The sequence below is a fragment of the Nannobrachium achirus genome (assembly GCF_963921795.1).
Source record: "Nannobrachium achirus genome assembly, chromosome: 23".
Taxonomy (NCBI): domain Eukaryota; kingdom Metazoa; phylum Chordata; class Actinopteri; order Myctophiformes; family Myctophidae; genus Nannobrachium; species Nannobrachium achirus.
In genome coordinates, this window is record NC_137830.1 from 25,283,751 (window position 1) to 25,298,750 (window position 15,000).

The 15,000-nt window shown below is 47.5% G+C and overlaps 1 protein-coding gene across 1 annotated transcript in view; it reads left to right on the forward strand.

Annotated features, from left to right (window-relative positions):
* Positions 1-15,000, forward strand: part of LOC308308827 (protein kinase C-binding protein NELL2-like) — a gene marked incomplete at both ends in the record, with an annotated part of 141,601 nt that overhangs the window by 52,913 nt on the left and 73,688 nt on the right. The gene's annotated exons all lie outside the window — the stretch shown is intronic.

The following is a 15,000-nucleotide window of genomic DNA, read 5'->3' on the forward strand; positions in this document are numbered from 1 at the left end:
CTCCCTTTTTGCGGGTGACAAGGTCCCTGTGTGCTGCTCTCTCAACTCCTCCACCGTCCTAGCACCAAAGCAGACTCTGATGACTCTAGGGCAATGTTTCTCAAACTGTTTTGGCACGGGCCAGGGCACCCCTGTAGCCACGTTCACGGGCTACCCCGTGATGGCGTTCGTGTTGGCAGATTCCTCTGCCTTAACTGACTCTCTAGCCGGCGGTTTAGACAACTTTTCCAACTTTTGTAACTTCCAAAACATACATGATCCGACTTTTCCAACTTTTCAAACAAACGCGGTCCTGCTGCTGCTGTTGCGCCACTGCTTCCTCTCAACCTTTCATTTCCCCAACCAACAAGAGTGCAGGGGGAGTCGCTCCAATTGCTGTATGTCAGGAGGAAAACTTGTGACAATACTTAATACTTGATGTTTAAGCACTTGAAACCCAGCATCCCTATTGGGGGAGGGGGGGGCATTCACCAAAAACAACAGATCGAGGGGAAAAAGAGCATAAATGACATAAATCCGAAATGCACTGATGATTGTGCTGTCAAACGATAAAACTATATGGAATCTAAGGTTGTGGGCTTTGTCTATATCTCAACTAAGGGGTCCTTGGCCTGAAAACATTGAAGACCCTTGAGCTAGTGTGTAAAATGGCTTCAGCTGAATAAAAAAAAACAACAACAACAAAACAAAAAAAACATTGGCCGGTATTGAACTAACTTGATTGCTGCATAAATGCCTTGCAGTGACCATGAGAAGCTCCACTGGCTTCAAGTGGTGGTATTGAACTTGAGCTGGCGAGGGTGTAAATGACTATTGTAATTATGAAGCCCTGTGGGCTGCTGTGTAAATGACTCCATGCTTTAGTTTCAACAGGAGGCCCATTAGCAGCCAGTGCTGTGTATGTGTGACAGAGCGTGGCTAATGGCAGCCGTCAGCCAGGTGATTACTCACTGTCTACGACACCACCATACACCGCCTGTTGTTAATTAAGAACTGTACTGGACCTGGCAAAGTGTGTGTGTGTGTGTGTGTGTGTGTGTGTGTGTGTGTGTGTGTGTGTGTGTGTGTGTGTGTGTGTGTGTGCGTGTGCGTGTGCGTGCGTGTGCTTTGTGAGCTTGTAGATCGTCTATCTTCTGTGTGAAATTGGCAGATAATTGTTAAAAATGACATTCACATAGTACAAAACAATTTTGGGAATAACGCGTTACAAAGTAACTGTGTTACAGTATGCAACACAACTACTTTTCTCTGTAACTAATAACGTAAAACAGTCCTTTTCCCGTTCAGTAACGCTGTCATAGTTACTGTTATATGGGTGCGTTACTGCGTTACATGTGATTCAACTGAACTGGCGCTGGGACTGAAACTGTACGAGGTAAAAAAGAAAGAAAGAAAACAGCACACTGTTTCTCTGCATGAGTGTGAGGTGTGTGTCACTGTCAGATGGCTGCTCGTACCTGCTTCATATAGACTTGATCATCCTTGCAAGTGATCTCTGATCTTTTCGAGCTGTGCATCTCAGTTGAGCCAGAGTGCAGTAACAAAACATGTAATGAAAAAATGGATTTAAAAGTGGTAAAACTGGTCTCCCAAATGAGATATCAACATATAAGTGATATTACACTGATTGTATATCTTTTCTTGAGGTAGTTTTGTATCCCCTAGGCTAATTTGACCTTTGGGATACACATACGTTGGTGTATCCAAAAACATAGTTACTGCACTTTGGCGTTGTTGGGCAGCTTTTTTTTCGTATTTCTTCTTTTTTTAATACTTTTGATTCTCCCTTTATATAGGCCTACCACATAAATGTTTACCTACCAATGTTCAGTATCATTCTCTTCAGCACAACCTAATCTACATGACCCAACACAAATATTGCTTTGTCTGCATCTCTCTGAGTGGGTTTGGGAGGTGGGGAGGGCAGGACGTTCCTTCCACAGAACATAACGTACAACAACAACATGCATGCATTAGCTGTGTAATGCTGGCCTCTGGGACCACAGTCCTTTGATGTTTTTTTTAATGATAATAATAATAATTCATGTAGTGGCTACTGTACTGCTGTGGTGAAATGGTACAAGGCTATTATTATCAGCATGCCGTGTCCTACTTCCCAGTCGGGATGAGGAGCATTTCTGGCTGAGAATGAAACGGAACAAAATGGCGGTGTGTGTTCGCCCCCACGAGGTTTAATCATCCGAATCCATTAGAACTGCTTGCAAGGGCCCGGGTGCTTACTGCACTCTTCCTGGTAAGACCCAACAGCTGTTCTCGCCCCCTCTCTGTCCCTGATCCCTTTTCCTGTTTTTTTTGTTTTTTTTGCCACTGTATCACTTTCACTCTGAAACATGGCCAAAAGAGGGACACCTGTCTGTGGGCTTTAATATTGAATGTATTGAACCAATATTAACAAGAGCTGGTGACTAAATAATAAGTATATTAATTGGAACACAGGTTATTTTTTTTTTCTATTTCCTTTACCTGGAAAAGTAACTTTTTTTGGACTTACGGCTTCCGTCGACAGTGACGATTATGTGCGCATGCATGCTGTGGCCCTCCATTTCTCCATGCATTTGGACAGCATGTTCCGTAACACTGTGTTATATATGCTTATGATGTGTGTGTGTGTTATATATGCTTATGATGTGTGTGTGTGTGTGTGTGTGTGTGTGTGTGTGTGTGTGTGTGTGTGTGTGTGTGTGTGTGTGTGTGTGTGTGTGTGTGTGTGTGTGTGTGTGTGTGTGTGTGTGTGTGTGTGTGTGTGTGTGTGTGTATGGGAGAGAGAGAGAGAGAGAGAGAGAGAGAGAGAGAGAGAGAGAGAGAGAGAGAGAGAGAGAGAGAGATGTGTGACTGTGATCTCTGACTAATGGGTCACATGGTTATCACACTCTGGTCACTTCCTGGCATGTCATTACATTACAGATGTTGCTAGGATTAAGGCTAAAGACGATTTAGCCTTTAGGCAGTGGTGGAAAAAATCTTTTTTATTTAAGTAAAATGATCAATACTACAATGTAGAAACACTCTTGTGAAAATTATTCTTTAAAAGGAGGAGGACTGTATATTTGAAGGGTTTGAGGCAATGCCCACCACAGGGCTCCGGTCAGAGAGTTTAATGATGACACTTGGTGGCAGTTTATATTTCTTTATGTAGACTTTTAGTAGGCAGACACAAACAATCACAGAATGAATGGTATTTCCTCAAGAACACATTCTTATATGGAGATGTCTGTGTGTAGCTGCTTTCTGTAGGTCATAGGATTGGGTCCTAGTCGCTCTATAGGTGCCCTCACAGAAGCCTAACAAGAGGGTGCCTAAAGCATGCCTGCTCTAAATTAATTAAGGCTATGGGTATTTTGTACAGCCGCCCCCAGATTAGTAGGACTAATATGAGAAGAACAAAATGTCCCTAGCTGTTTCAGTCTTTTAGCCGTCTTCGTCCTTTGAGTAGCTGGCAGCTTTGAGAGGTAGGACACTGGGCTGTAGTGCCGATGTCGTTTCAATAGTGGGTTTGGAGCATCGACCGCCTGAGTAAAGGAAGCCGCTCGCCGCCCCATGAGCATAGTGGGTGTCACCGGGTCTGGTTTGGCGACATCTGATGACTCGTAATTTCTCTCAGGCAGCTTCCAATCTGGAGCTACCGCCCCGTGAAGGGACTGATGAGTTGTCTTCACTAAAGCCTTCCGTGAGGGGGACTGGTTGATGTCCTCCGGTGGTGAGCTAAGGGTTGTCAGGAAACCTTGTTGAGTCGGCACTTGGCACTGCAACAAGCTGTCTGGTCCTTGTAAGGCCCACCCGAGCCGAGTATGCACAGCTGCCGGACCCCCATTAGGGCAGAGTCTGATTGGCTCTTTGGCCGTGATTAGACTGGTGTAATCTGCGCCAATCAAGATGAGTGTCTGAACTCGTTCAAAGGGCTGTAGGGGAATCCTTTTCAAGTGTTGATAGCGTTTCCGTAGTTCCTCTACGGGGTACGACTGCTTAGCCAGGGCTAAACGGTTGGCAGTGAATGCCCCTGTGATGTTGTAGCATTCTTCTGGTCTGGCTATAGGAGACAGCTGGAAGTCAACGGATGAGCCAGTTATGTGAGCAACATCAGGCTGGATCGTCCTCAGGGCCAATGACTCCCTTTTCCCCTGGAGATTAAGGTGCTTCGCTGCAGCCGAAAGGAGGATAGTCCGCTCCGCACCATCATCAAGGATGCCGTACGTCTCAACTGATCTTTTGCCGTTCCTCAGCAGTACAGGCACAATCTTCAGGTATACTCTTCCTGTTGGATTGGAGTTTGTGAGGTAGACTTGGTCCTGTGCTGATGTGGCATGTAAGATAGAGGGGCCTTGTGTGTAGATGCTGTGAAGAACCCTGAGATGCACTTCATCGCATTCTCCGCAGGGCTTCTTAAGTGTGCATTCTTGGTACCTATGATTGGTGCGTCCACATTTCCAGCATCTCTTACCCTTTTTTATCCATTGAATAATCTCCTCTGGTGGACACTCTCGTATCTCAGGGCACTGAGACAAGTAGTGTTCTTCACTGCGGCAGTAGATGCAAAGGGGTTTGAACTTCCCCTTGTGTTTTGATGCGTGAGTGGTCAAACTAGGCTGGTCCTCCTGGACGTCTGTCTGCTCACCACCATGGTAGACTATTGTAGACTGAACCCTCTGCCTGTTAATAGGCTGCTGTTCCCTTTGTAGGCCTTGTTGCCTTGCTGTATGGTAACGCTGCACCATCTTGGCGGACAGGCGCTGTGCTGCAGCCTTTACGCTTAGCCACTCTGACAAGTCATTTAGATTGTAGGGGTTCAGACGGTTGGTCTGCAGTCTCCCTCTAACCTGGAGATGCTCAATGAAGCTGTCTCTGGAGTGTTTGGGGAGTTTACTAAGCAGCCGATCTACGTGGCCCGTACAAGTCAGTTCAGTGCCCCGAGGGCCCTCAAGTGATGTCAGCATACCAACTAGCAGATTAATGCTGAGGGCAAAACTCTGAAATGCCTTTGAGTCGCCATCTTTAACATCGGGCAGGTTCAGGATTGTGGCTATTTCACTCTGGGCCAGTTGATGCGGTTGGCCATATTGACACTGCAAGGCTTTCATGGCTTCAGTGTATGGCTGCGAATGGTGGCGACAGGCCTGTGCTATCAGCCGGGCTTCGTCCAACAACAAGTGTTCCATCAGTACTCTGTACTTGTAGTGTTCTGATAGCTCGGTGCGATTGTTCAGAAGGTGATCTAATGCCATCTTGAGGTCTGCAAACTCTCTTTCACTGTCGGTTGACAAGTTTGGGAGTGCTGGGACAGGAACTGGCTGGACTGGTGGTACACCGCCTGGCTGGTACGCCTGGATGACCTGTGCAGTTGGTGGAAGCTGACTGGACATTGGATCAGGAAGGTATTGTGAAGGGGATGCCATGGACCATAGTGGCTGGTAAACTGGTGGTGCTGCAGCTGAGATCTGGTGCTACTGGAGAGCAGGCCGCGTGGAGGCTGCCGGCTGCTGGTGTTGGTGGGACAGTTTCGCAGAGGCTGGTAGCTGGTGGTATTGGTATTCTGGCTGCGCAGAGGGTGTCGGCTGGTGGTGCTGGTACGCTGGCTGAGAGGCTGGCGTCTGGTACGCTGGCTGAGAGGCTGGCGTCTGGTACGCTGGCTGAGAGGCTGGCGTCTGGTACGCTGGCAGGGAGGCTGGCGTCTGGTATGCTGGCTGAGAGGCTAGCGTCTGGTACGCTGGCAGGAAGGCTGGCGTCTGGTATGCTGGCAGGAAGGTTGGCGTCTGGTGTGGCTGGTACACTGACAGGGAGGCTGGCATCTGGTACGCAGGCAGGAAGGCTGGCGTCAGGTGCGGCTGGTACGCTGGCAGGGAGGCTGGCATTGGATGCGACTGGTACGCTGGCTGAGTGACTGGTGGCTGGTACGCTGGCTGAGTGACTGGTGGCTGGTACGCTGGCTGCGAGGCTGGCGTTGGATGCGCCTGGTACGCTGGCTGCGAGGCTGGCGTTGGATGCGGCTGGTACGCTGGCTGCGAGGCTGGCGTTGGATGCGGCTGGTACGCTAGCTGAGTGACTGGTGTCTGGTACGCTGGATGAGTGACTGGTGTCTGGTACGCTGGATGAGTGACTGGTGTCTGGTAAGCTGGATGAGTGACTGGTGTCTGGTAAGCTGGATGAGTGACTGGTGTCTGGTACACTGGCTGCGAGGCTAGCGTTGGATGTGGCTGGTACGCTGGCTGCGAGGCTGGCGTTGGATGCGCCTGGTACGCTGGCTGCGAGGCTGGTGTTGGATGCGGCTGGTACGCTAGCTGAGTGACTGGTGTCTGGTACGCTGGATGAGTGACTGGTGTCTGGTACGCTGGCTGCGAGGCTAGCGTTGGATGCGGCTGGTACGCTGGCTGCGAGGCTGGCGTTGGATGCGGCTGGTACGCTGGCTGAGAGGCTGGCGTGGGATGCGGCTGGTAAGCTGGCTGAGAGGCTGGCATGGGATGCGGCTGGTACACTGGCTGAGAGGCTGGTGTTGGATGCGGCTGGTACACTGGCATGAGGGCAGGTGTCTGGTGCTGCAGTGAAGCAGACATCTGATGCTGTAGTGGAGAGGGCACCTGGTGTTGGTACTGCAGTGTAGCCGGAACCTGGTGCTGGTGCTGCAGTGAAGTTGGCCCCGGGTGCTGCGGTGAAGTGGGCCCCTGGTGCTGCAGTGAGGTGGGCCCCTGGTGCTGCAGTGAGGTGGGCCCCTGGTGTTGCGTTGAAGTGGGCCCCTGGTGCTGCAGTGAGGTGGGCCCCTGGTGCTGCGTTGAAGTGGGCCCCTGGTGCTGCAGTGAGGTGGGCCCCTGTTGCTGCGGTGAAGTGGGCCCCTGGTGCTGCGGTGAAGTGGGCCCCTGGTGCTGGTGCTGCAGTAAAGTGGGCCCCTGGTGCTGCGGTGAAGTGGGCCCCTGGTGCTGCGGTGAAGTGGGCCCCTGGTGCTGCGGTGAAGTGGGCCCCTGGTGCTACGGTGAAGTGGGCCCCTGGTGCTGCAGTAAAGTGGGCCCATGGTGCTGCGGTGAAGTGGGCCCCTGGTACTGCGGTGAAGTGGGCCCCTGGTGCTGCTGTGAAGCTGGAATAGGTGGGCCATGCATGGCCACTGATAAGAGGGAGGTTTGACTGGCATGTAGCGATGCTGTAATGGGCGTTGTCACTGGGGCTGCTGACGTTTGATTGGTTGAGCTCTGGCATTGGTGAATGGACAGTTGAGCTAACTGGTCAGACATGACATGCTGTTGAGGGTGTACTGCGTTTGGTGGGGCAGTAATGTGTAAATTCTCGGGTCTGACCACCGGTGAGAGGTGGTGGAGGGTATGAATAGGGGGCAGATACTGCTGTCTCTGATGAAAGGGAGACATAGCATTGCTACAGGTGGAGATCTCATGCATCTCTTCCTCATCTTGCGAGCTTCTAGGTGACTGATTGTATGATAGGGAGTTAGGATATGCTATATTTGGATTGAGATCACTTAGAGTGTCTAGTCCATACTGCCCACTTGAGTACCTTGTCATCGCTGAGTGTTGGTCTGGTCCCTTGCACTGTCTGCATGCTGGTTGGGACTGGAGGTGGCAGTAGAGAATGGGGAAGGTTGACCTGGTACGGTTGTAGGTGGGATGGTATATGTCTTATCCTTTTTGAGTCACCATCTTGTGCCATCTTGCTGTGGTGAGTGAAGCCTCCGGCTCGAATGGACCATGTGAAAATTATACTTTAAAAGGAGGAGGACTGTATATTTGAAGGGTTTGAGGCAATGCCCACCACAGGGCTCCGGTCAGAGAGTTTAATGATGACACTTGGTGGCAGTTTATATTTCTTTATGTATACTTTTAGTAGGCAGACACAAACAATCACAGAATGAATGGTATTTCCTCAAGAACACATTCTTATATGGATATGGAGATGTCTGTGTGTAGCTGCTTTCTGTAGGTCATAGGATTGGGTCCTAGTCGCTCTATAGGTGCCCTCACAGAAGCCTAACTAAAATATAAATTGGGTCCTAACAAGAGGGTGCCTAAAGCATGCCTGCTCTAAATTAATTACCCTAACCCTAACCCTTAACTAAAAGTATAGGATTCAAAATTGACTTGAGTAAAAGTACTAAAGAATTGATATAAAAATGTACTTAAACAACACTTCCTGTACCAGGGCCCCGTTATCTCGTCCAGGAACGAGTTAACTGGTTACCAAGGTTACCAGCTAAACAGGCGCCGCTCTGGCCGCTGGTAAGCGAAAACACTACATATCCCATGATGCAACGCGGCCGCCAGCATCATGGAGCGTCTATTCTCCATAGAATCCAGTTCATTGCTGAAGCAAACAAACAGCTTTGTCCCGGAATCTAGTTCCACAACGGTTTGAAGGCCGCGAACCGCTTTTTTTCACGGCGTCAGGATTATTATTCTTTTTTTCGTCTGAATGTAAACATACTCGGCCGCCATTATAAATCGTCAATTTCCACAACATGGACCCAATCGGGCCTTCCGGGGCTCTTCAAAATAAAGCATAAGTGAATGGTGGCGGCCAATGTGATGCAGAATGTCCCATTGCCCTACATTTTCAAATGTACTGCATAAAACGTATAAAACTCTATTGAACATATAGAGTTGAGACAGAAGGCAAAGCTCTCTGTCTACTGAGCAATCTTCGTTCCTACTCTCACCTATGGTCATGAAGTGTGGGTCATGACCGAAAGCATAAGGTCACGGGTACCAGCGTAGAAAATGAATTTTCCTCGGGTGGCTGGCATCTCTCTTAGAGATAGGGTGTAAAGTTCAGCCACCCGAGAGAGACTTGGAGTAGAACCGCGGTTTTTACACTTGGAAAGGAGTCATCAGGTGGTTCGGGCATCTAGTACGGATGCCTCCCGAGCGTCTCCCTAGGAAGGTCCTCTATGCACGTCCCACTGGGAGGAGACCCTGTGGCTAGCCTCAGGATCCAGACTATGCACGTCCAACTGGGAGGAGACCCTGTGGCTAGCCTCAGGATCCAGACTATGCACGTCCCACTGGGAGGAGACCCTGTGGCTAGCCTCAGGATCCAGACTATGCACGTCCCACTGGGAGGAGACCCTGTGGCTAGCTCAGGATCCAGACTATGCACGTCCCACTGGGAGGAGACCCTGTGGCTAGCCTCAGGATCCAGACTATGCACGTCCCACTGGGAGGAGACCCTGTGGCTAGCCTCAGGATCCAGACTTTTCAAGAAAGAAAAGCCTGGGTAAAGCCCCAAGTAACTGTGGTTCAGAACCGTTCAGCCAATCAGCCGAGTGTGTGTAACACATTCCCCCCTCCACTCCATTACAGGCATCAAACAGGTCGTTGTCTTTGATGCTTTCATTGATAAGAGAGATCACTAACGAGCTATTGACACTTGTATGGCTCAATCAATTACCGCAGTTCACAACCCCTTTGAAGTTCAAAGGGAGCTCTGGCCACTAGCTCCTGAAAAAAAAAAAAAAAAAAAAATCAGTGAACAAATGCCATTGGCCGGAGAGATTCTCCGGCAAGTATCCCCGCCCTGGCCGGGCTTGTTCAGGCTACCCTGTGGCAGACCTATAAGACCAGATGGAGGAAGTACATTTGTAAGTATCATTTGTAATAATAATCAAAATCTACAAAATAACTAGTAACTAAAAGTTTTACTAAAAGTAAAAGTGCAATATTTGCCTGAGATGAAGTGGAATAGAAGTAAAAGTATTGAAAATTGGAAATACTCCAGTAAACACCCACAGTGTTGTTGACTGATAAAAAGGGGAGGGGATGATTTTATGATGACATAAATGACATAAATCGGTGTATTTCAATTGGGCCTTTTGACTCAGAGGCTTTCAGCTTTCCAAAAATACACAGGGAATACATTTGCATATAATAACCACACCTGGGGGTCTATTAGAGTAATGTTAACTCCATAGACACATACAAAACCGAAAAACGTACAAAACTATGGCACCACCTCTTTGAGTAAATGTACTTAGTTACTTTACACCATTGGCTAGCTACCGGTACAGTAACGTTAAGGGGTTTTCAGCAGAGGAGTTACACAATGCCGTTCTCGCTTTCTCTTGTTTCGTCAAGGCGTGGCTGAGAAGTCACAAACTGTGAGGTGAGGGAGGGGAAGGTGTTTGCGGCTCCGCGCAGCTTGTTGTGGGTCCGTCGTTCCCGGTTGCTGCTGCTGCAAATAGCACATGATGTCGCTGCTAAATGTTTGATGGCAGCCGGCGGAGGAGACGAGAGACTCGCTCAGGGGAGTGCTTTAGAGAGAGAGAGAGAGAGAGAGAGAGAGAGAGAGAGAGAGAGAGAGAGGGAGAAATGGTTACAAAGAGAGACACACTGCTTCTAAGTGAAAGAAAGAAAGAGTTCCTAACCCTTTCTCTCGTTCTCTCTTCTCTCCATTTCACCTCCTGTCACCTCCTGTCACCTCTTGGCACACAGCGTTTGTGTCTAAAAGGTTTTTCTCATGATGTGTAATGTGAGGTGACACCGGCACACTGAGGATGATCTCTTCAGCTCCGGGGCTGTCACTTTCACGGTGTTGGGCCCTGATGTGTTGTTCCACCCAAAGAGCAGCCAGCATTACCATGTAATGTTGGCTGTACAGTGCACCGTTCATGTTAGCGTCTTGTACGCATGCTGCACGAATGTTTGTTTGTGAGTCTGCGCATGTACGCAGTGTCATGTAGTCGACTAAAATCTTATATTTAGTTGTCGACTAAAACTAGACTAAAACTAAAACTTTTCAGATGACTAAAATGTGACTAAAACTAAATGAACATTTTATGGAGAATGGAGCGTATCTTTGCAGAAACTCGCAAACGGCAAGATCACTCCATTCCCACTGAAAGGCAGAATCCACCTTCATAGCTAGAATCTAGATTTTTTGAGTCAGAGAAGGTCATAAAAATAGCAAAAATATCTGATCTACAAGCTCAATGTTCTGCAAATCCCCTGAGAATCTACTGTCTTGCCAATGGCAGGATGTGTGACGTTTTGAAAAGGCACATCTGTATACACAGGATTCATTGGAACACATGAAAAGTGACAGTTTTGGATTTAATTACTGTACGAGGCTTTCATCGACAGCCGTGACGCTATGCATGAATGGTGTGGCCCTCCATTCCTCCATGCATTTGTGTGCGTGCGTGCGTGCGTGCACACGCGTGTGTGTGACAGACCCAGCCTGGCTCACCCAGGGACATATTTCCACAAATGTCTTATATGCAGGGAATGCTGTGCTATACTGAAATGCATCGGCCCACTGAGCCTACCCACTGTTCCGTCTCAGACCTCTGAGACGCATCTTTCCTTTCATTAGGAGGAAGACGAGGGCCAGGGTAGACAGGGAGGCAGTGGAAGATGAAGAGAAGTGAGACATAAGGGCCAGTGTGAAGGGAGGAAAGAGATAACAGAAATGAGAGGGGAGAGAGAGAGAGAGAGAGAGAGAGAGAGAGAGAGAGAGAGAAAGAGAGAGAGAGAGAGAGAGAGAGAGAGAGAGAAGAGAAAGAGAATGGCTCATCTCATCTGTCTCTTGTTATTCCCAGATGCTGTACAGTATCTTGCAGATGTTTGATACACGAATAACACTGGAATACTTTCTCTGTGAAGCACAAAGTCTCATCCAACTAGGTCTATCTTAGCATTTATTTTATCGGATACTTTTTGGTTAACCACTTAAACCCCATATGGGTAATTGGAGTTCCTCAGGGCTCAGTACAAGTGTTTTCTCTGTTTTCTGTTAGGGAGCAATCGTTTTTTATGAATAGCACCCCCTGGAGGAAAATAGGGGAGGGTCATGCTATTTTAATTTCAGTCCTAGGGAGGGTCTGCTGATTTCACTTTGAATTCAAGGGAGGGTCATGCAATTTTTTATTAAAAATAGTCCGGTAACACTGCCAGGCAACGATTCATGTAACATTAGGTTAACGATCGCTCGTTGAAATGCGCATTTGACCCAGATTTGACCACAGGTAATCAACAGCACAAAATGAATGGCAGCTGTTACACTGTCTTGTGCATGTGTGTCAACTGTTTTATCTGTAACCTAGAGTTAAATAACCTGTTCTCATCCTTTTCTCAACCTGCTTGCAGCTGTGAACTTGTATATCTGCTATTTTTCAATAGCTAAAGTATAAAATAATTAAGGCCCCTCCACCTTGGGCCCTAGTAACTCAGTCCCACTTTTCCCCCCCTTGTGACGCCCCTGGGCGGCGTGCCACGTCACGTCACACTTGTGCCGCTAAGCCAGTGTAAGTCCCTGGTTGGCTAACCTCACCTGTCTGAGTCTCTTCATCCAGGAACAAGGATTAGGAGGCTTCACTGAGGAGGTATAGGAGTGAGGAAACATGAGAGTATGCTTCCAAGCTGAAGTTAATGACTCAAGCAAGCTCCACAAGCTCAAAAACATGTTGTCAGCTTGTATATCAGCATATACAGTATATATATATATATATATATATATATATATATATATATACACACACTGCAAACATTTTATTTTCTATGAAATGCATTCAACGTGTTTACAAGGCCTCAAGGACGCCAACAAATGATGTCTTATGGGAAGCAAATGCGAATGAATGTAAACAAGCTTGTTGTTTACAAAGGAACCAAGGTAACCATGGGATACCTTTGAGCAGTGGTGTAAAAAGTATCAATACTGCAATGTAGAAAGAAGTACTCTGTTAGGGTGCCCTCACACCAAAATACCTATGAGAGTGGAATCCGCGTTCCGCCAATGCATTTCAATGATAAGGGAGCGTTTTTTGCAGAAATCCTCTGCTGGCATGAAACCGCTTCACTCTCATTGAAATGCATTGGTGGAACGCGGATTCCACTCTCATAGGTATTTTGTTGTGAGGGCACCCTAACAAGTAAAAGTCTGGAATTCAAAATGCACTTGAGTAAAATGTGTCACGATGCGATTTGCCTGGTTAATAAACCAGACCGAACACAACAACACCCCCTGGCGGTAGTGGTGTTGTAGGCACCGATCCATTGAGATTCTATTTATATATATATATATATATATATATATATATATATATATACATACACACACTGCAAACATTTTATTTTCTATGAAATGCATTCAACGTGTTTACAAGGCCTCAAGGACGCCAACAAATGATGTCTTATGGGAAGCAAATGCGAATGAATGTAAACAAGCTTGTTGTTTACAAAGGAACCAAGGTAACCATGGGATATACCTTTGAGCAGTGGTGTAAAAAGTATCAATACTGCAATGTAGAAAGAAGTACTCTGTTAGGGTGCCCTCACACCAAAATACCTATGAGAGTGGAATCCGCGTTCCGCCAATGCATTTCAATGATAAGGGAGCGTTTTTTGCAGAAATCCTCTGCTGGCATGAAACCGCTTCACTCTCATTGAAATGCATTGGTGGAACGCGGATTCCACTCTCATAGGTATTTTGTTGTGAGGGCACCCTAACAAGTAAAAGTCTGGAATTCAAAATGCACTTGAGTAAAATGTGTCACGATGCGATTTGCCTGGTTAATAAACCAGACCGAACACAACAACACCCCCTGGCGGTAGTGGTGTTGTAGGCACCGATCCATTGAGATTCTATTTCCTCAACCAGCTTCAAGGGTTGGCCAATCAGGGTTGTATGCTTGGGGCACATGGTTTCTGTAGGCTTGGGGCAAGTGGTTTGGGGCAAACCCCAGAAATGAAAACTCTTCCTGAAATCCCAGACTCTCTTCCCAAAACGAAGTGTGTGATAGAGGCTGGCAACGCCAGGCAACGATGCGATGCATTGCGAGCTTGTAGATCGCTATTTTCAAATCGCTGAAATAATATATATAATAATATAATATAGGGCTCAATGGTTACTATGTTGTATGTAATAATACAAAGTAACTAGTAACTAGGGTTTTCAAATAATTGTAGTGGCGTAAAAGTACAAAACTAAAAACTTACCTCTGAGATCAGATGTAGTGGAGTAAAAGTAAAAGATTTTTGTTGTTTAAAAAATAAATCCCACGATTTTGTAACCCATTTTTCACCCGGTGTCAATTATCTAAGGTAATCCTGGGCGCTACACTCCCTCTGCCAACCTGGGGAGACAACGGACTGACCTCATGCTTCCTTCAATGCATGAGGAGTCCAAGTTGCTTCTTTTCACTTAATCTGAGTTCCCAGAAGTTATTTCTCTCGCCACTAGGGGGGCGAGAAGAACGTCTTGGTAAAAACTATGATATTCCTGGCCAGGAAGTTGTCCCAGGCTCAGAATCTGAGCTGGAACAATACCGGATGTAGAGCCTTGTGCAAAACATTCAGAATAGAAACCAAACAGCACCACTACAGCAATCTGCAGCCCATGTTTCGAGGTGAATCCAACCAGACTACTTTTCACCTGACGGGGGAGTTTCCCCGGGTGGACATAGCGTGTGGAAGGAACACGTTATTCCAACCAGTTCCATTCCCCTCCATCAGGCGCCCCGGACGACCAGGGGGAGGCAGTATAGAGACCAGGATTACTGCATGTTTTTGTGAGGGTACCTACCCTAGGAGACACAGGGAGAACAAGTAAACTCCACACAGAAAGGCCCTTTTGCCAACCACACCTAGGGTATGTGCACTGATGACGCGGAGGAGAGAACACGCCCACAGCGTCCCCAGCGGGAATCGAACCCAAGACCTTCTAGCTGTGAGGCGACAGCGCTACCGACTGTGCCACCGTGCCCCCCCAGTAAAAGTAGAAAGATAGAAAATAGATGGAAATATTCCAGTAAAGTAACAGTACCTCAAAATTGTGCTTATAAGTACAGTACTTGAGTAAATGTATTGTACTCAGTTACTTTACACCAGTGGTTCTCAACTTGTGGGTCGGGACCCCCAGGGGGGGTCCCCAAAATATTTTGGAGGGTCCCCAGATGATTAACTTAATGTGAAACATTGTTTTCTCACTCAGCAGTAAACAAACCAACAGAACGTTTAAGTGTATAGACTATAGAGGGTATCTGCACATTTCTAAAGT